The 21,107-nt window shown below is 45.2% G+C and overlaps 2 pseudogenes; one reads left to right on the forward strand and one right to left on the reverse strand.

The window, feature by feature from the left end:
* Positions 1-489: 489 nt before the first annotated feature.
* Positions 490-608, reverse strand: LOC134913763 (5S ribosomal RNA; annotated as a pseudogene).
* Positions 609-2,125: 1,517 nt separating this feature from the next.
* Positions 2,126-2,244, forward strand: LOC134912084 (5S ribosomal RNA; annotated as a pseudogene).
* Positions 2,245-21,107: the final 18,863 nt, after the last annotated feature.

Below are 21,107 nucleotides of genomic sequence, written 5' to 3' on the forward strand. Positions count from 1 at the left end.
TGGATGGCCTATTATTGACGTCTTAAGACAACAAGGAGAAAAGAAGACTCTTTTGTGGGTGCACTCTTGACTTTGAAATATGACATGAAATATACAAGATATGATATATAATGATAAAATCAACTTTTATTGACAAAAAATTAAGATAATTAGTGGTTAATGAAAGAAATAACAGTCCAACAAAGCAATATAGACAAAAAATTACTAATGTATTAATAATAATAAACCGGCTGACGGAGTATGTATAGATATTCTAAATGGTTAATGTGAATATTGGTATATTTGTGACGCTGCGTACCAATAACAGATGAATCCCTATCCTGTCTTAGTGCCAAAATAAATAGTCAATGAGACCTGCATACTGATTACAGTTAAGAATATAAATTCCCATTATATCCAGCTGATACAAAGTAAAGAAGCAGTGGGAAATAAGATGGCAGTGTGAATCTGCTGTCAATGTTAGACACTGAGCATGTGGAATCAATATGTGCTCTACTACACTGAGTCTTCCTCAATGGTCACCCACTTGAGTACTGACCCAGCCCAACACTGATTAGCTTCCAAGTTCGGACGGCTTCGGGCGTTTCCAGTGTGGTATGGTAGTAGAGAAAATAGGCGGTAATGGAAAGCTCAGGAATCACTGATGAGAGTTCACGAATCACATAGTATCAAGAAAGAGACAGATATAGGCCAGTAGAAGAAAATAGATGGATCTGCTGCCAGTGTTAGACAGGGGTATGGCCCTGAATCACTGGTGAGAGTCCATGAAATTAAAATGTAAATAGGAATAGGAAAAAGAGAAGATAGAAATCTCGGTATAAATTAGGTATCAGCAAAATCAAATGTCCTGATGGACTATTAGAAATTGATAAGGAGCAAAAAATGAACTAAAATAACAGTCTTTTGCAATTGCTAAGGTGAAGCCAAACAGTGTTACCACTGTGAAGAATAGAAATACCAGTAAAAATTGAGTATCGGCAAAATAATATATCCTGATGAACTATTAGAAGTAAATAAGGAACAAATGAACAAAAAAACCCAGTCTTTTGTAATTGCTGAGGTGAAGCCAGACAACAGTGTTACCACTGCACAGAATGTATTGAATCGCTATTAAAGAAAGGCAAAGTGATACAATGTAGTCAAAAACATTGACTGTGATAAGAAAACAGAGCTGTAACCAGTGAATGCTACTCCTTGGGCTGTCACTGTAGGTTGAGGATAAAGGATAAACATTTTTAAATTCTCATGATATAAGTGTACATCAAATGGAAAGTGTACTATCACAAAGTTTGTAATCTTTGTGATCATTCTGAGGCCCGCACTGACTGAGTATTTTTTCATTTATTCATTATATCATATTCTTCATTAAGCCCTTGCTAATTTTAGGTAGCCATATATGCCATTATATTAATTACCTACCTATGAATAACACCAATAATAGCTAGATATCGATAGTACACTTTCCATTTGATGTACACTTATATCATGAGAATTTAAAAATGTTTATCCTTTATCCTCAACCTACAGTGACAGCCCAAGGAGTAGCATTCACTGGTTACAGCTCTGTTTTCTTATCACAGTCAATGTTTTTGACTACATTGTATCACTTTGCCTTTCTTTAATAGCGATTCAATACATTCTGTGCAGTGGTAACACTGTTGTCTGGCTTCACCTCAGCAATTACAAAAGACTGGGTTTTTTTTGTTCATTTGTTCCTTATTTACTTCTAATAGTTCATCAGGATATATTATTTTGCCGATACTCAATTTTTACTGGTATTTCTATTCTTCACAGTGGTAACACTGTTTGGCTTCACCTTAGCAATTGCAAAAGACTGTTATTTTAGTTCATTTTTTGCTCCTTATCAATTTCTAATAGTCCATCAGGACATTTGATTTTGCTGATACCTAATTTATACCGAGATTTCTATCTTCTCTTTTTCCTATTCCTATTTACATTTTAATTTCATGGACTCTCACCAGTGATTCAGGGCCATACCCCTGTCTAACACTGGCAGCAGATCCATCTATTTTCTTCTACTGGCCTATATCTGTCTCTTTCTTGATACTATGTGATTCGTGAACTCTCATCAGTGATTCCTGAGCTTTCCATTACCGCCTATTTTCTCTACTACCATACCACACTGGAAACGCCCGAAGCCGTCCGAACTTGGAAGCTAATCAGTGTTGGGTTGGGTCAGTACTCAAGTGGGTGACCATTGAGGAAGACTCAGTGTAGTAGAGCACATATTGATTCCACATGCTCAGTGTCTAACATTGACAGCAGATTCACACTGCCATCTTATTTCCCACTGCTTCTTTACTTTGTATCAGCTGGATATAATGGGAATTTATATTCTTAACTGTAATCAGTATGCAGGTCTCATTGACTATTTATTTTGGCACTAAGACAGGATAGGGATTCATCTGTTATTGGTACGCAGCGTCACAAATATACCAATATTCACATTAACCATTTAGAATATCTATACATACTCCGTCAGCCGGTTTATTATTATTAATACATTAGTAATTTTTTGTCTATATTGCTTTGTTGGACTGTTATTTCTTTCATTAACCACTAATTATCTTAATTTTTTGTCAATAAAAGTTGATTTTATCATTATATATCATATCTTGTATATTTCATGTCATATTTCAAAGTCAAGAGTGCACCCACAAAAGAGTCTTCTTTTCTCCTTGTTGTCTTAAGTTTTAGTACTGACTCTGGGTGCACCACCAAACTATAAGAATTAGAAAACCTAGTTTTCTTTTCAATTTTCTATTTTGGTACTAAGTTATATTCCTATATCGACTATATCCTGTGCGGTATTTCCCAAAGATACTATTATTGACGTCTACCATCAACTGCTCAAACATCTCAGCATCACCGGTCCATAGTAAAAACAGATCGTCTATGTACCTAGTAAACATCAGTATATGTTGGGCTATGGCCCTATCGTCAAAAAAGACTACCTGCTCCTCCTGGAACATGAAGACATTAGCGAACGATGGGGAGACATTGCTCCCCATCACACACCCGGTCTTCTGGCGAAAGAATTTGCAGTTGAACATGAAGTAATTTCTTTCCAGGGTCATCGCTAGCAGCTGCATGAAAAGGCCTATGTCGAGGGCTTCCATCTTCTCTTCAATCAGAAACTTTCTCATGGCCTGCAAACCTGCTTCGTGCGGGATGCTCGTATACAAGCTTTTTACATCAATAACGCAAATTAGTGTCCCAGAGGGGACCTGTCCGATGCTGTTAATCCGCTCCAGGAAGCTGGTAGTATCTTTGATGAAATTGTGATGTTTCAAAATCAGAGGTTGCAGTATCCCATCAAGGAACATCGAGATGGGTTGGAAGATGGAGTCTCTAGCTGCTATTATCGGCCTACCCGGAGATGCTGTGGCATTCTTGTGGATCTTAGGTACCTCAAAGAAAATCGGTACCAATGGATGTTCCTGTTTAAGAGCATCACATAGTTTACTAGATATTTGACCACTCGCTTTGGCCTGTTCCAGGAGGTGCACCAATTCCTGTTGGTATTCAACGGACGGGTCGTGTACCAATTCCTCATACGTGTCAGTCTCTGCCAATTGACCCTCAATTTCTTTGATGTAGTCGGTGAGGTTGAGGATAACTAAACCTCCCCCCTTATCCGCTGGGCGGAAAATGACATCTCGGTAGGCTCCCAGCTGTTTTAAAGCTGTCCGTTCAGCCCGGGTAAGGTTCTGATGGAACGTCGGCGAGGCTGCCGTGTATTTCATGACCGAGTCATTCAAAAGTCTTGTAAACGATTGAATTGAGGGATTGGTTGACGGAGGGTCAAACGTAGATTTGTGACGGGTGTAGTAAAATGTATCGTGTACAGACGTGCTCAAATTCTCTTGTGCACTGGAGTTTTGGAAATACTCCTGCATTCTCAATTTGCGGGAGAAGCGGCGTAAGTCAATTTGCCACTTAAAGTTGTTAAACGGGTTGGTGGGAACGAAAGAGAGGCCCTTCTCCAGTACCCTCAGTTCCACTTCAGAGAAAGATCTGTTAGATAGGTTAAATATTAATAGGAAAGATGGAGCTTCAAATTGTCGTGTGGACGGGCGTATTTCCCTTTTCTGAAGCAATTCTTTCTCCTCAGATCGATGTTAACATGGAAAAAATGGTATATATATATATGTGTAATAATGTTTAAATAATGAATAAGTCTCTCTCAATGTCAGAGATATTAAACACAGAAAAGGCAATATTCATCCATCGATGAGGCGTACCCCCACTCACTTTCCAAATGAAAGAAGAAAGCCTATCAAGGTATCTTTTTCTATCCACCTCTGTGTTTAGAAATCACAGATTTAGGTGATAAACCCTCTTTGCCAAGGAAATAAGCGTACCTCACTCACACAAAAAGGGGGTGGTTGAAACACATAAAGGTATCTTTCATACTCTGTAAGTTGAATGTAAGGCGTACCCTACTCACGGAAATAAAGATTATATTCAAGCACATCTGGGTTTCTTTCGATGATCAAACGTGTTAATGATTGGCACTAATTTTCCTCATGTGTGGATAGATCCCAAAATCAAAAAAGAATATGATGGGGGGCGTGGCTTGGACGCTGTCCTGCTTGGTCACATTGAGCTGAAGCTCCTGCACATAAGGGCTTTAAAATAGCCACAAATTACTTGAATTAGCCTCTACTGGCTCCTGATCCCCTCCAGTGAGCTGCTGCCTGCTGTGGGCTCCCCGGAGAGGCCTCCCGCATCGCTGAGAGTCGTTTTCCGCTGCTACGAGCTCGGGGCCTACGTGTCCTCCAGAAGCCGGGGCCTCGAGTTTGGGGACGTCCCGGCGCCGAGCTCCGGGACCCGCTCGCGGCCGCGGCGGGACCCGGCGGACCTCCTGTGGGCACACCACACATACCCTGACCGGCGGAGACCCTCCCCAGACCCTCAGGTACCTGTAAAGGGCCGACAGCTCCCTCCCTGTGCCTGCAATAGCAAGGAGAAGAGGAGTCTCTGCCCTGTAAACTCTGGCGGCGGCCATCTTGGAACATTTTCTAATAGCTCCTGATATTACAAGCAGCACAACCCAGGGTCACTCCATTGCAGCTTTGTGGTAACCCTTTAGCTGTATGCTGTGCATCTGCAAGTAGCCTTTACTTATTGAAGACATATAATACGCTGCTGGTTGCAGCTACTGCACTACGTTCTGCTATCTAACCGTGCCCTCTCATACTATTCTGACACTGCTCTCAGCCCTGCCTGACGCTTTCCTACCATCATTATCGAGCTTGAGGCGGCCCTCGTCTCTATATTCATACAGCCCGGCAAGATGTGACCCCTAATATGTGCCCTATCCGCCCAGAGTCTTACCGTTTAACATGGGAATACGTCTGAAAACCAGTACCCTGTCTACTTTATAACACATCAGCCTGGAGGGACCTGGCTGCTGCACCATCCTCAGATCATTTATTTTTCTCTATTTTCTTCCTCTATCTTAATATGGCGCCTAAAAAAGCAAAGGGCACGCTACCTCCTCAGGTATCTCTCCCGATCCGGAAACAACATCAGGCGTCCCCGCCACCTCGAGGAGTGTCGGCCCCCTCTACGAAAAGCCCGCATGCACCTGATCTGACCAGCTCACTCTCAGTGTCAGGCGTAGATCCGAACTCTGACGCTCCCCTTACCGTGAAGACCCTTTGCCAAGTCTTGACAGCCTTTAAATCGGACTTAACTCACGACCTCACAGCTGCTATACGTGAAGTTAAGGCTGAGCTGACAGCCATTGGGGATAGAACCGACACTCTAGAGCGCAAACTGGAAGAACTGGTGACGTCACATAATGATCTCATTACAGCTCACGACCAACAACAAAACGAGTTGGACACATTTAAAAACAAAATGGCAGATATGGAGGACCGTTCCAGACGGAACAATATTAAAATACGTGGAATACCCGATTCGGTCGATAACTCCGATCTGACGAAATATGCGATGGCCTTGTTCCGTAAACTGCTACCTGGGGTACGCGATGCGGAACTGCTCATTGACAGGATTCATCGTCTTCCTAAACCTCGGTTCCTCTCCAACTCCTTACCTAGAGATACGTTACTCCGAGTACACTTCTTCACCGTTAAGGAACGTATCCTCCAAGCTACTCGAGATGCAGAGAACTCTGATACCCTAGGAGGTTTGCAATTATTTCCGGACTTTTCCGCAATCACCCTTTCTAAAAGACGCAGCTTAGCCCCGATTACCACCGCCCTCCGGGCCCAAGATATCCGATATAGGTGGGGCTTTCCAGTGAAGCTGATTGTATTTTATGACGGCTCTACGTATATTATATCAGAACTGGAAGCCGGAGTGAAGCTGCTCGAGGACTGGGACATCTCGGTGAAATTACCATCCTCTCATGAGAGACGTCCTCCCCCTCGTTCGGAATGGTCCACTGAGTGAACGCATTACGTAATTAATGATTGTTCTAACATGCCTTCTATATTTCGTTAGAGATATCGTCTTTATTATATTCTGTTTATTGTTGCTCTTACAGTTCTCGAATCCCTCTAGGTGAGATACACCCTCTTCCCACTAGTTCTTATAGCGCATACTCTCCTACTTAAATGTGGTCGTTCAGTTTTCGACCCCAGTTTACCTGTTTATCTGTTTAATGACCTATCTTTCTAGTACACGCTGATTACAGCAGACGGATGTATTTCCACTAGCAAGATATGCCATACCATGCTGGGCTACACTTGTGTTCTTCTAATGTATGTTTATACCCTGCGTACCATTTATGTTTAGATGGAGATGTGCAGTTGTTCCCCTTACATATTAGCTATTTGTTTTCTTAATGACTCTGGGCGGATCGAAGAGTCCGCCTGCCCCTTGTTTATCTACTGCATTCATTTTTCCCCTGCAGTAGCTATGCAGACCCGATGTACTGGGTCGGTTTACTTTTCTTTCCCTTTTGTTTTAATATGTCTAAGCATATTGCCCCAGTTCCGTGATTTTTGTGTCCCCCCCCCCACCCCCCACCCCATCCGGATGGGATGCCGTCACTTGCATGATATTTTTACTGAATAAGTATGGTTGGTATTCTCTCATTGAACGTTAAGGGCTTAAACTCCCCCAACAAACGTAGATTAGCTCTATCCTCCTTCCATAAGTATAAAGCCGATATAGTTGCTCTATGTCACAACTGAGGGCCTGAGCTGACGGGAGGCAGCCTCAGTTGTAGGGGCTGAGATGTACCGGAACCTGGGAGGTTGTATCAGACCCCTGGACATGTAAGTAACATGAATAATAACTGCCCGAAGGCGTGACCACGACAACTTGGATAAAAGTCAATGATGTTTATTATGACAACTCCGCAACACAGCAGCAGTAAAAGAAAACGTAAAAGTCAGCAAAGAATAAATACAGTTCCTGGGTACTACAGGATGGCAGGAGCCACAGGGCACTGGTAGTGTGAGATAGTTCTTATAATCTTCTAGATGGAAAGTCCTTACCAGGCCCGACTGTAGCAATGGAGATAACCCAGGATTGTGCCAGCTGGTGTTCCAGGAAAAGCTGGGTTGCTGAAGATAAAACGGCTGCTGTGGATACTGGCTGGAACCAGACTGTTGTTAGCACGGAGTGGATACTGGCTGGAACCAGTTAAATAATAAATGAACTTGGGAGCGATGAAATATGAACTGAAATGTAGAACTTGAGAGCGGAGAAATAATAATACCGGTGGAGAGTGGTAAAGTGTAGAAAGGACACCGGCCCTTTAAGGGAAGCTGTACTCTGCTGGAAGCTGAGCTGGAAGCAGGTAATGTTGTAGCTGGAAACAGATGAATCCACAATGGATTGGAGAGTCAGGCTACACCGCAGGTGGAATGCTGGTGCGGGTCTCTATGGTGGAAGTTTTGAGACAGGAGCTGGAACCTGGAAGACAATCACAGGAGAGAGACAAACAGGAACTAGGTTTGACAACCAAAGCACTGACGCCTTCCTTGCTCAGGCACAGTGTATTTATACCTGCAGCAAGGAAGGGATTGGCTAGGCAATTATGCAGATTATCAATACTGAGAACAGATTGGTGGAAATGATCAGCTGACAGAATCCAAGATGGCTGCGCCCATGCAGACACTTGGAGGGAAGTTTGGTTTGTAATCCATGTGGTAATGAAAACAGTAATGGCGGCGCCGGCCACCGGAGACAGGAGGCGCCAGGCTGACAGATGCACATCCAACCACGCGGTCACAGCGGAGGCCGCGGCTGACGTAATCGCCACTCAGACACTCTGCATGCAGAAGTTCAGGGACGGCGGCGGAGGCCGCGGGAGACGCCATGCCAGGTGTGATATGGCGTTTACTGTGACAGCGTCCCAGAGTGACAGGAGAGGATACAGGAATGTACACATCAGGATAACAGATGGAATCCGGTCCTGGAGCGCTGAGCCAGCCTTAGGAGGCATCTGATGGGTAAGAAATGGCGTCCAGATACCCGGATCGTGACAGCACCCCCCCCTTTAGGAGTGGCCCCAGGACACTTCTTTGGCTTTTGAGGAAACTTGGAATGGAATCTCCGGACCAAGGCAGGAGCATGGACATCAGAAGCATTGGTCCATGAACGTTCCTCAGGACCATAACCCTTCCAGTCAATAAGATATTGTAGTTGACCGTAACGGTGACGTGAGTCCAGGATCTTGGCCACTTCATACTCAACGCCTCGTTGAGTTTGGACTTTCGGAGTTGGAGGAAGTGAGGAATGAAACCGATTCAAGATCAGCGGTTTCAACAGGGAAACATGGAATGTCCTGGGTATTTTTAAGAAGGGAGGCAACTGGAGTCTGTAAGCAACAGGATTGATGACTTGTTCAATCTTGAAAGGACTGATATAGCGAGGTGCAAACTTCATACTGGGAACTCTTAACCTCAAATTCTTCGTGGATAACCATACCCGATCACCCACCTTGAGAGCAGGAACTGCTCGACGCTTCTTATCCGCAAACTTCTTGTACCTGAACGATGCCTTGAGCAGAGCTGATCGTACGCTCTTCCAGATATTGGCAAACTGATGCAAGGTGATATCCACTGCGGGAACAGAAGTTGCTGGAAGCGGTTGGAACTCAGGGACTTTAGGGTGGAATCCAAAGTTAGTGAAGAATGGTGTTGAAGCAGATGAAGAATGATACTGGTTGTTATGACAGAACTCGGCCCAGGGAAGTAATTGAACCCAGTCATCTTGAGAGGAGGACACATAGATGCGGAGGAAGGCCTCCAAGTCCTGATTCACCCTCTCGGTTTGACCATTGGTCTGAGGATGGTAAGCCGTGGAAAACTTTAGCTTGACTTGGAGGACTTGACATAAACTTCGCCAGAATTTGGCTGTGAATTGAACTCCTCGATCTGAGATAATTTCTTCAGGAAGACCGTGGAGTCGGAAGATCTCTTGTATGAATACTTGAGCCAACTTGGAAGCTGACGGAAGACCGGTGAGAGGAATGAAGTGTGCCATCTTGGTGAACCGGTCAACTACCACCCAGATGGTATTGAACTTGTTGCACATGGGTAAATCTGTAATAAAATCCATCGACAAATGGGTCCAAGGTCGACGGGGAACAGATAGTGGAACCAGTTGCCCCGCAGGCGACTGGCGGGATACCTTATGTTGAGCACACTTTGGGCAAGATGCAATAAACTCCAAGACGTCCTTTTTCAGAGTTGGCCACCAATAGGACCTAGAGATAAACTCCAGGGTTTTTTGGATACCTGTATGTCCGGCAAAACGGGAAGCATGGGCCCAATGCATGAGCTTCTTCCTTAGCATCGGTTTCACAAAACTTTTCCCTGATGGGGGCGTAGAGTCCATCCCTACCGTGGAGAATGCCAACGGATTTATAATAGGATGCTTGTCTGAAGACTCTGACTCATTTTCTTGCTCCCATGAGCGGGAAAGGCCATCGGCCTTGCGATTCTGAGAGCCCGGACAGAACTGGAGTTTAAAGTCGAACCTGGAAAAGAAAAGTGCCCATCTGGCCTGACGAGGGTTGAGACATTGTGCGCCTTTCAGATATAAAAGGTTCTTGTGGTCTGTAAGTATGGTGATTGAATGAGAAGCTCCCTCCAACAGATACCTCCACTCTTCTAGAGCGAGCTTGATGGCTAGCAACTCCTGGTCGCCAATGGCATAGTTGCGCTCAGCTGGGGAGAACTTCCGGGAGAAGAAACTGCAAGGGTGTAAATGGCCATCTTTAGCCCTCTGAGATAACACCACTCCTACTCCAACGGAGGAGGCATCCACCTCTAAGATGAAAGGAGAGTCGATGTCAGGCTGTTTCAGAACAGGCGCAGAGATGAACCTTTGTTTTAAAAGATGAAATGCTTGCATGGCTTCTTCAGACCACTTGGACGGGTTAGCACCCTTCTTAGTGAAAGCAGTAATAGGCGCCACAATGGTGGAAAAGTCTCGTATAAACTTTCGGTAATAGTTGGCGAACCCTAAGAACCTCTGGACCCCTTTGAGGGTTAAGGGTACCGGCCAATTTTGGATTGCTTGTAGTTTCTCAGGATCCATCTCTAGTCCGGAACCGGACACAATGTACCCTAGAAACGGAATGGACTTGACTTCAAAGACGCATTTTTCTAATTTGCAATAGAGATGATTGACACGGAGACGGGACAGAACCTCTTTAACCCAAAAACGATGTTCCTCTAAATCGTTGGCAAAAATGAGGATATCGTCTAGATAGACCACGACATGACGGTATAGAATGTCTCTGAAGATCTCATTGACAAAATGCTGGAAGACAGCTGGAGCATTGCTCAATCCGAAGGGCATGACGAGGTACTCATAATGTCCGTCACGGGTGTTAAAGGCGGTCTTCCACTCGTCACCCTCACGGATCCGGATGAGATTGTATGCACCTCTCAAGTCCAGCTTTGTAAAGATGGTAGCTCCGCTAACTCTGTCAAAGAGCTCAGTAATCAGGGGTAAAGGATAACGGTTCTTGATGGTAATGTCGTTCAAACCTCTGTAGTCGATGCACGGCCGCAGACCACCATCTTTCTTTTTTACAAAAAAGAAGCCTGCGCCGGCTGGAGAAGAAGAAGGTCGAATGAACCCCTTTGCTAGGTTCTCTTTAATGTATTCCTCCATAGAATGCGTCTCAGGCAGAGACAACGGATAAGTTCGGCCTCGAGGTGGAACCTTCCCTGGAACGAGATCAATCGGGCAGTCCCATTCTCTATGAGGAGGAAGGATATCAGCAGAAGCTTTACTGAACACATCCGTGAAATCTTGATATGGAGGAGGTGGAACATCAGACGACCTGGGGGAGGAAGAACAGACAGGCAATACTTTAAACAAACATGTCTCAGCACAGGAGGAACCCCATGCCAGGATTTGCGTAGTCGTCCAATCAATTGTAGGATTGTGAAGACGGAGCCATGGAAGGCCCAGGACCACAGGATGTGTGGCTCTTGGAATCACTAAAAAAGAAATAAGTTCGGAATGAAGAACTCCCACTCTCAGACGAACTGGTAGAGTCCTTAAAGAAATAACTGCATCAAAAATTTTGCTGCCATCCACGGCAGTTAAAGAAATGGACGAAGGAAGTCTCTCGGTGGGTAGGGACCACCGTTTAACATAGGCTTCGGTAATAAAGTTCCCAGCTGCTCCGGAATCAAGGAGGGCAATGACGTTCCGATAACGTTGAGCAACTTGAAGCGAGACTGGGAGATTACAATCTTGAGGAGATGGAGAGGAGATCATTACTCCTAGCCGGCCCTCTCCTTGGCGAGCTAGGATTTGGAGTTTCCCGGATGTTTGGGACAGGCATTAATGGTGTGAGACGGAGCTGCACAATAGAGACAGAGAGACTCGGAGAGACGTCTTCGGCGCTCAGCAGGAGTTAAACGGGAACGGCCAAGTTGCATGGGCTCATCTTTAGATGGTGACAGTTGACGAGGAGGAGGAGCAGAAGATTTTGGAGCAGATGATCTTCCACGCTCAGTTGCTCTCTCTCTGAAACGTAAATCAACTTTCGTGCAGAGTGAGATTAGCTCATCTAACTTAGAAGGTAAGTCTCTGGTAGCTAACTCATCTTTAATACGCTCAGATAAGCCATGCCAGAATGCAGCATACAGGGCCTCGTCGTTCCATGCCAGTTCGGATGCCAGGATCTGGAACTGTATCAGATATTGTCCTACAGTACGTGACCCCTGGCGTAAACGGAGAATCTCGGATGAAGCTGAGGTTACCCGGCCTGGCTCGTCGAAGATGCGCCTGAATGTTGACACGAAGGCAGTGTAGGAAGATAGCAGGGTGTCGGACCTCTCCCATAACGGTGATGCCCAATCAAGGGCTGAGCCACTGAGAAGAGAAATAATGTAGGCAATTTTTGTACGGTCACTGGGAAAATTGCCAGGTTGTAGCTCAAACTGAATCTCACACTGGTTGAGAAATCCCCTACAGAATCTTGGAGATCCGTCAAATTTTGCTGGCGTTGGAAGATGAAGACGTGGAGCAGAAATGGGTAAGGTAGGTGGGGTTATAGCTGGAGTCACTGTGGTTGACACACCAGACGCGCCTGATCCACGGAGAGTTGTCTGAATCCCATCCAGCCGAGTAGAGAGATCCTGGAGACAGCGGATGATGTGGCCCTGTGCAGCCTCCTGATGTTCTAGTCGGGCTGCCAGTTCTTGCATCGGCCTGGCCGCTTGATCCTGGTCTCCGGCTGGATTCATTAGGTCAGTGCTTACTGTCACAACTGAGGGCCTGAGCTGACGGGAGGCAGCCTCAGTTGTAGGGGCTGAGATGTACCGGAACCTGGGAGGTTGTATCAGACCCCTGGACATGTAAGTAACATGAATAATAACTGCCCGAAGGCGTGACCACGACAACTTGGATAAAAGTCAATGATGTTTATTATGACAACTCCGCAACACAGCAGCAGTAAAAGAAAACGTAAAAGTCAGCAAAGAATAAATACAGTTCCTGGGTACTACAGGATGGCAGGAGCCACAGGGCACTGGTAGTGTGAGATAGTTCTTATAATCTTCTAGATGGAAAGTCCTTACCAGGCCCGACTGTAGCAATGGAGATAACCCAGGATTGTGCCAGCTGGTGTTCCAGGAAAAGCTGGGTTGCTGAAGATAAAACGGCTGCTGTGGATACTGGCTGGAACCAGACTGTTGTTAGCACGGAGTGGATACTGGCTGGAACCAGTTAAATAATAAATGAACTTGGGAGCGATGAAATATGAACTGAAATGTAGAACTTGAGAGCGGAGAAATAATAATACCGGTGGAGAGTGGTAAAGTGTAGAAAGGACACCGGCCCTTTAAGGGAAGCTGTACTCTGCTGGAAGCTGAGCTGGAAGCAGGTAATGTTGTAGCTGGAAACAGATGAATCCACAATGGATTGGAGAGTCAGGCTACACCGCAGGTGGATTGCTGGTGCGGGTCTCTATGGTGGAAGTCTTGAGACAGGAGCTGGAACCTGGAAGACAATCACAGGAGAGAGACAAACAGGAACTAGGTTTGACAACCAAAGCACTGACGCCTTCCTTGCTCAGGCACAGTGTATTTATACCTGCAGCAAGGAAGGGATTGGCTAGGCAATTATGCAGATTATCAATACTGAGAACAGATTGGTGGAAATGATCAGCTGACAGAATCCAAGATGGCTGCGCCCATGCAGACACTTGGAGGGAAGTTTGGTTTGTAATCCATGTGGTAATGAAAACAGTAATGGCGGCGCCGGCCACCGGAGACAGGAGGCGCCAGGCTGACAGATGCACATCCAACCACGCGGACACAGCGGAGGCCGCGGCTGACGTAATCGCCACTCAGACACTCTGCATGCAGAAGTTCAGGGACGGCGGCGGAGGCCGCGGGAGACGCCATGCCAGGTGTGATATGGCGTTTACTGTGACAGCGTCCCAGAGTGACAGGAGAGGATACAGGAATGTACACATCAGGATAACAGATGGAATCCGGTCCTGGAGCGCTGAGCCAGCCTTAGGAGGCATCTGATGGGTAAGAAATGGCGTCCAGATACCCGGATCGTGACACTCTACAAGAAACCCACTTTTCCTCACACAATCCCCCTGTATTGAAAGACCATAGGTTCACTACTGGATATTTCGCTAACGGACCCTTTAAAAGAAATGGAGTAGCTCTGCTGTTTAGAAATGGTGTCCCTTTTACTCTCCACTCCCAAACTGCAGATAAAGCAGGTCGGTACTTAATTCTCACGGGTATTTTGGAGGGTAAATCCGTCACTATAGTCTCTCTATACGCACCTAACTCAAACCAAGTGGCCTTTATTAGGAAGCTATGCTTGCTTATCCAGAAGGTCCGGGTCGGCTCCCTAATTCTCCTAGGAGACTTTAACTTAGTACTAGATCCCAAATTAGATAAATCGTCCCAGCCCCCTTCAACTACACCTAAAACTCGCACTGGCCCCTCACTAGCACTGCGTAATGTAGTAGCGGAGTTTGACTTATATGACATCTGGCGAATTCGCAACCCCTCAGGTAGAGACTACACGTTCTTTTCACCAGTTCACAATTCATATTCACGAATTGACATCGTGTTATGCGATAAATGGACATTACAGGAGTCCGGTGCGGTGGATATCCTACCTATCACCTGGTCTGACCATGCTCCGCTATATTGGAAGTGGCACATTGGGCCTGCTTCCATGCCCCCCAGACCATGGCGACTATCTCCCCATTTGTTGCATGACGCGCTAGCCAAAAAAATTATCTCAGACAGCTTGTCCCTGTATACAGATACCAATTCCCCTTCAGACACTTCTTTACCAAACTACTGGTGTGCGTTAAAAGCGGTTGTCCGCGGCTCCGCTATTCAGGCTGGAGCTACGCTTAAAAAGCAAGCCAAACGACTCCAACTAGACCTGGAACAGAGACTTAAAATAGCTGAAGATGAGAATAAGAAGCACCCCACCCGGCTTTTACGTAAGGAACTAGCTGACATCCGCAGCCAACTACAAAAACTCTTGGTTTTTAGAACCCAAATGGCCCTCAATAGACTACGACAGAAATTCTATTTAGTAGGTAACAGACCCGGTAAAATGCTAGCCCGCAGACTTCGTGCCCTACGAGCTCGCAACAGAATTAAATTCATCCTTTCCTCCACAGGCTCTAAGCTTGCTAACCCTCTAGATATTGCTAACCAATTCGCAGACTATTTTACTAAACTGTACAACTTGCATTCTGATCCCCTCACATTCCAGCCCACCCCTGACTCTATACAAGCGTTTCTCTCTTCGGTCAATCTCCCCACCCTAACCCCTGATCAGCTAGACGCCTTAAATGCTCCTTGGACTGCAATAGAGGTCGAATCCACGATTAAATCCCTCCCTAAGGATAAAGCCCCTGGCCCCGATGGGTTTATTAACGACTTTTATGCTTCCTTTGCGGACCGTCTCTCCCCCACTTTGACCTCTCTGTTTAATGATATAACTAGTACTGGTACCTTCGCTAAAGAAATGCTGGAGGCTCAGGTAGTAGCTATTCCCAAACCTGGGAAAGACCCTGCCCACTGCCACAATTACAGACCAATTGCATTACTTAATAGTGATGTTAAGATCTATGCTAAATTGATAGCATCCCGACTTAGTGTTTATTTACCACTGTTGATTCACCCCGATCAAGTTGGATTTGTACCTGGCAGACAGGCCTCTGACAACACCCGCAGGGTTTTTAACTTGATAGATAGGGCCCCTGACTCCGAGGGATTTTTGTTACTCTCATTGGATGCTGAGAAGGCGTTCGACAGACTAAATTGGCTATATATGCGTACTGTTTTGGTTAAATTTGGCTTCTCGGCCCAGATTCTGGCGTCAATCTTAGCATTATATACCTTACCGTCAGCAAGGGTTTTTGGCAATGGATTCTTGTCGAACGCCTTCCCAATCACTAATGGTACCCGCCAGGGCTGCCCTCTCTCACCTTTGATATATGCTCTAGGTATTGAACCCCTGGCAGCTAAAATCAGAGCAGATGCTGCATTCCCCGGCCTGAGACACGGAGGACTCTCCCATAAGTTGTGCCTCTGCCGACGACGTTCTCCTCTTCGTATCTCAACCCTCCTCTTCTCTCCCGCATCTACATTCCATACTACACGCCTTCAGTGAAGCATCATACTACAAACTGAACACAACTAAAACCGACGCTTTACCTGTCCAATTACCCGATACACTCACGGCTGCTTTACGTTCCCAATACCCATACAACTGGAAACTCAACTCACTTACATACCTCGGGATACATATTCCCCCTACCTCCTCTGATGTGTTCGATTTAAATCCCCCCCCCCTAATACTCACTCTCCAGAACCTGACATCCTCGTGGTTGCTGTATGAGATATCCTGGCTGGGACGTTTATCTGCCTTTAAAATGTCATTATTACCCAAACTTATGTATTTATTTTGCACTATACCTTATTCTTTCCTCAAACCGTATCTCGATAAATGCAGAGCTGTTCTGACAAGATACCTGTGGAAATCGCACCCCCCAAAACTGGCACACGCTAGAATGATACTCCCTCGACACAGAGGAGGCCTCGCATTGCCTGACCTAAGTATGTATCAGGAAGCTTGTGTGCTTGCCCAACTGAAATCTTGGTACATCTCCAATCCCGCACCCCTGTGGGCTCATATTGAGGAGGTCGGGTGCATAGGATACCCCTTAGCAGATTTGCTGTGGACTCCTAAGGTCCTCCGTCCCAATGGTTTGAATATCCTTCCCTCTACGGCTTCTTCTCTACTAATATGGGATAATTTGATGAGTAAGTTCCCTGGCATTATTTACTACCCCCTACATGACCCTTTCACTTAAAGCAGTGAGTAAGTTAATTCCCAACTTACATATCTCTACGTGGACTGCTTGTAATATTCATACCCTTGGAGACTTATTAGATGGAACTATTTTCCTGTCATTCGCCCAATTGCACGATAAATTCTCCCTCCCGAGTACTGAACTGTTTCACTACTTTCAAATCAGACACTGGTTCCAGAGTCTACCCATCGTACAAACTCCCCCCAGCACTCTAGTTCAGTCTATTCGATCCCGCGTGTTATTATCTTCATCAACTAAAGATATCACTTATTGGTACAATACACTCATCTCATTAGTCCCATACCAAAAGTCTAATGCCCAGAGGCGCTGGGAGGGGGACTTGGGTATTCCCATAGCAGAGTCACAATGGGAGAAATTATATAGTTTAACATTTCGCATGTCTCGCTGTTTAAACCATTCAGAAATGCATATTAAATTACTGAATAGATTATACCTGACCCCGGACAGACTGCACACCTTCTGGCCTTCCTGCTCACCACTATGTTGGAGGAATTGCGGAGAAATAGGACATTTGTACCATATTTTCAGGTCATGTCCCCTTCTCCAAACTTTCTGGGCAGAAGTATTTACACTGATAAATAAATTTCTAGGTCTATCTTTAAGCCCGTCCCCAGTTTTGGCTCTCCTACATATATATCCCCTGGAAGTATTAGCCTCCCAGAGGTACGTGTTGGGACACATTTGTATAGCAGCAAGGGCAACCTTGGCCCAAGCCTGGAAACAGGCGGTGGTCCCCCCTGCTTTAAGGGTGTTCCATAAAGTTAATTTCCATTATACCATGGAAACTGAATGTGTGCCTTATTCCTCCTCTGCTTCCTCTCCCATTGTGAAATGGTACCAATGGCATGAATACGTCACGGAGGGGGAAGGTTATGCCCTCATATCACACCCGGGGAAGACATCCCCCTTACAATTCAGCCTGAATGAGAAATCTTCTACTTCTTGAGTGCTCTATCTCTCATGCTTTCCCCTTTGGTTTACATTAGATATTACACTTATAATGTGGTCAACCGCTTCCCACCGGATGCTAGAGACGGAGTAGAGAAACCCTATCGAATTAGCTATGTGCACTGCAAACCGTTAACATGACTAGGATACCTGTATACCTACTTAATGTTATGTTATCTGTTCTATATGTATGTTGCATTTCATTGACGTGTACATCCCTCCCCACCCTGTTCTTTTTTCTGTACCCCCCCCCTTTTTTTTTCTCTTTGCATTCGATATAAAATTCAATAAAAATTATTGATGTAAAAAAAAAAAAAAAAAGAATATGGTTCACGATATGTCCACATGAAAAAGGTTTGTATTTTATTAAAAAACGCCCCGTACATAAGGAGTGAGCACAATGAACACAATAAAAAGGTATGCACAGTCCATTAGATGTTATAGCAGCGTGGATAATGCATCCAAAAACATACAGAAACATTTTTAAGTCCAAGACTTAAATAAAAGAATTTAGTTAAAAGCAATGACAGTTCATACCTAAATGGTATAGTAGAAGGTCCACGCTCTCAGCTGGTCGTGGTCGACCAGCTGAGAGTGTGGACCTTCTACTATACCATTTAGGTATGAACTGTCATTGCTTTTAACTAAATTCTTTTATTTAAGTCTTGGACTTAAAAATGTTTCTGTATGTTTTTGGATGCATTATCCACGCTGCTATAACATCTAATGGACTGTGCTTACCTTTTTATTGTGTTTTGTGCTCACCCGTATGTACGGGGTGTTTTTTAATAAAATACAAACCTTTTTCATGTGGACATATCATGAACCATATTCTTTTTTGATTTTGGGATCTATCCACACATGAGGAAAATTAGTGCCAATCATTAACACGTTTGATCATCGAAAGAAACCCAGATGTGCTTGAATATAATCTTTATTTCCGTGAGTAGGGTACGCCTTACATTCAACTTACAGAGTATGAAAGATACCTTTATGTGTTTCAACCACCCCCTTTTTGTGTGAGTGAGGTACGCTTATTTCCTTGGCAAAGAGGGTTTATCACCTAAATCTGTGATTTCTAAACACAGAGGTGGATAGAAAAAGATACCTTGATAGGCTTTCTTCTTTCGTATGGAAAGTGAGTTGGGGTACGCCTCATCGATGGATGAATATTGCCTTTTCTGTGTTTAATATCTCTGACATTGAGAGAGACTTATTCATTATTTAAACATTATTACACATATATATATATACCATTTTTTCCATGTTAACATCGATCTGAGGAGAAAGAATTGCTTCAGAAAAGGGAAATACGCCCGTCCACACGACAATTTGAAGCTCCATCTTTCCTGCACATTCCAGGGACGTGTTACTAAGTATACCTTTATATATATACTGTTAAGCGCCTGTTATTCTGGTGTCCCACACATTTGTATTTAAACTTGTGCTATTTGAACTTTTTGGTGAGGTTCTGTTGTGGTGAACCGGCCTACGGGCTGCTCTTCTTTGCGCCGTTTGCTAGGGATTCACAACTTTTTAGTTTTAGGTTAAATATTAAGGATTCTTGTTGGCCGAGCGCCCTCTTGATCCGCGAGCACTGCTTGCCCCGGCGGGTGGGCGTCCCCTTCTGCCTTTTTCTACGGGGGTCTCCGCAGGTGTCCCTAAAGGGACTGGCGTTGCCCTGATTGAACCCTCTGAATCTTGTAGGGCATTCTCGCTGTCACTATTAGACGTACCGGTGGTATTAGACCGCAACTCCCTTCTCCATCGCCAACTGTGTCTGCCTCTAGAGTTATAGGCGGTATTCTGGCCTCCTTCCCCTCCCATCAACCATCTATATACCTTATTAAGGTCATAGTCCTCCTTAACTATCTGATGTTTGTTTCGCTTAAACTTGACGAGATCTTTTCTGTAATCTTCACACTGCCTCTGTAATTTCATGAGCCAATCATGATTGGAATCAGCCTGTAGCATGGTCTTATGTTCCACTTCAATCCTGGTGATTTTATCCCTAGTGAGCCTCAACTCCCGGCCTGCCTCCTCCACCACTAGCAGGATCAGGTCGAGGCTACACTTATTAAGTATGCCTACCCATTTCTTACAGAAATCCGGGTTGAACCGGCCTATTGTGGGAACATTTCTCACTCTGAACCCTCTGGGTATCAGTTTCTCCCGGTGGTACTCAGATAGTAATATTCCATGCAGAAGGTAGTCACATTCACGACATTTAAGCTTAAGGAGCTGGTGGTAAATATCCTCTATTCCCCCCGTTCGTTCTGATACTCCCAGTTTCTCCTTAAACCGGAGGCGCTCCACGTCATCGTCAGTAAATCTGAACGATTCACCTAGGACCGACTGCATACCTCTGCATCCCGGAGCGTCGTCATTATGCCCTGGGGTGGATGTGGATTCCATGTGTGGCAGGTGCCGGTTCTCAAGGAAGTGAAGCCTAAGCCGTGGATGTGCAACACAAGTGCAGTGTGGGTGACAGGAAAACTCCACCTGACCAAAGGGTACGTTAACGTTTTAACTTGCTGAGCAGTCAAACTCCATAGGGGGGTGGTGCCTTGTCCCCGGCTGACAGGCAGGCAAAGCCTGACTAAGTCAAAATTAATATGTTGTGGAATGGACCGGCACTCTCCTGGCTTGCTCCTTTACCCCGGTGCCTTCTGAGACAAATGTGCAACTTCCCAAATGAAGACAGCGGCACTCGAGGATGTAAATATATGAAAAAGTGTAATCAAAGCATACAGGTAGCCAACGTTTCGGGGCTCACATGCCCCTTTGTCAAGGTGTGTAACAGTGTGTGTGAATTAGAACATACCTTTTATCCAGGAGAAGCCCGCCAGTGCTCGGTGCGAGACCGGAGACGCGGGGATCCCGCTGTACTTCCGGTCGCTACGCGATGACCTCACTGCTGTTGCGCCCGTCGGTTGCCATAGCAACCTGGACGCCGCTGTTCACTCTAAAGCGCTGTGAGGAAACATGAATAGAACCAGTGGAAAAAAGTGTACTTAATATTACAAGAGAACCGTGCACCCCATGCGTACAGAGTCCCTCCACCTCTATTAGACCATTACTCTTAAAGATCCCAAACTGTCAATATCACTGAATAGTACACGGAGGGCTTAGAGGCAGGGCTGTATCTGGATGCCGGCACCATGCCTGGCTACGGGCACCATGAATTTATTATACCATAAAAAAGTAGATAACAAATCTAGCGCTATTGTTAGGTCTACCCCACTTTCCATATATATATATATATATACACACACACTGCTCAAAAAAATAAAGG

Source organism: Pseudophryne corroboree, chromosome 4, assembly GCF_028390025.1.
Source record: "Pseudophryne corroboree isolate aPseCor3 chromosome 4, aPseCor3.hap2, whole genome shotgun sequence".
Classification (NCBI taxonomy): Eukaryota; Metazoa; Chordata; class Amphibia; order Anura; family Myobatrachidae; genus Pseudophryne; species Pseudophryne corroboree.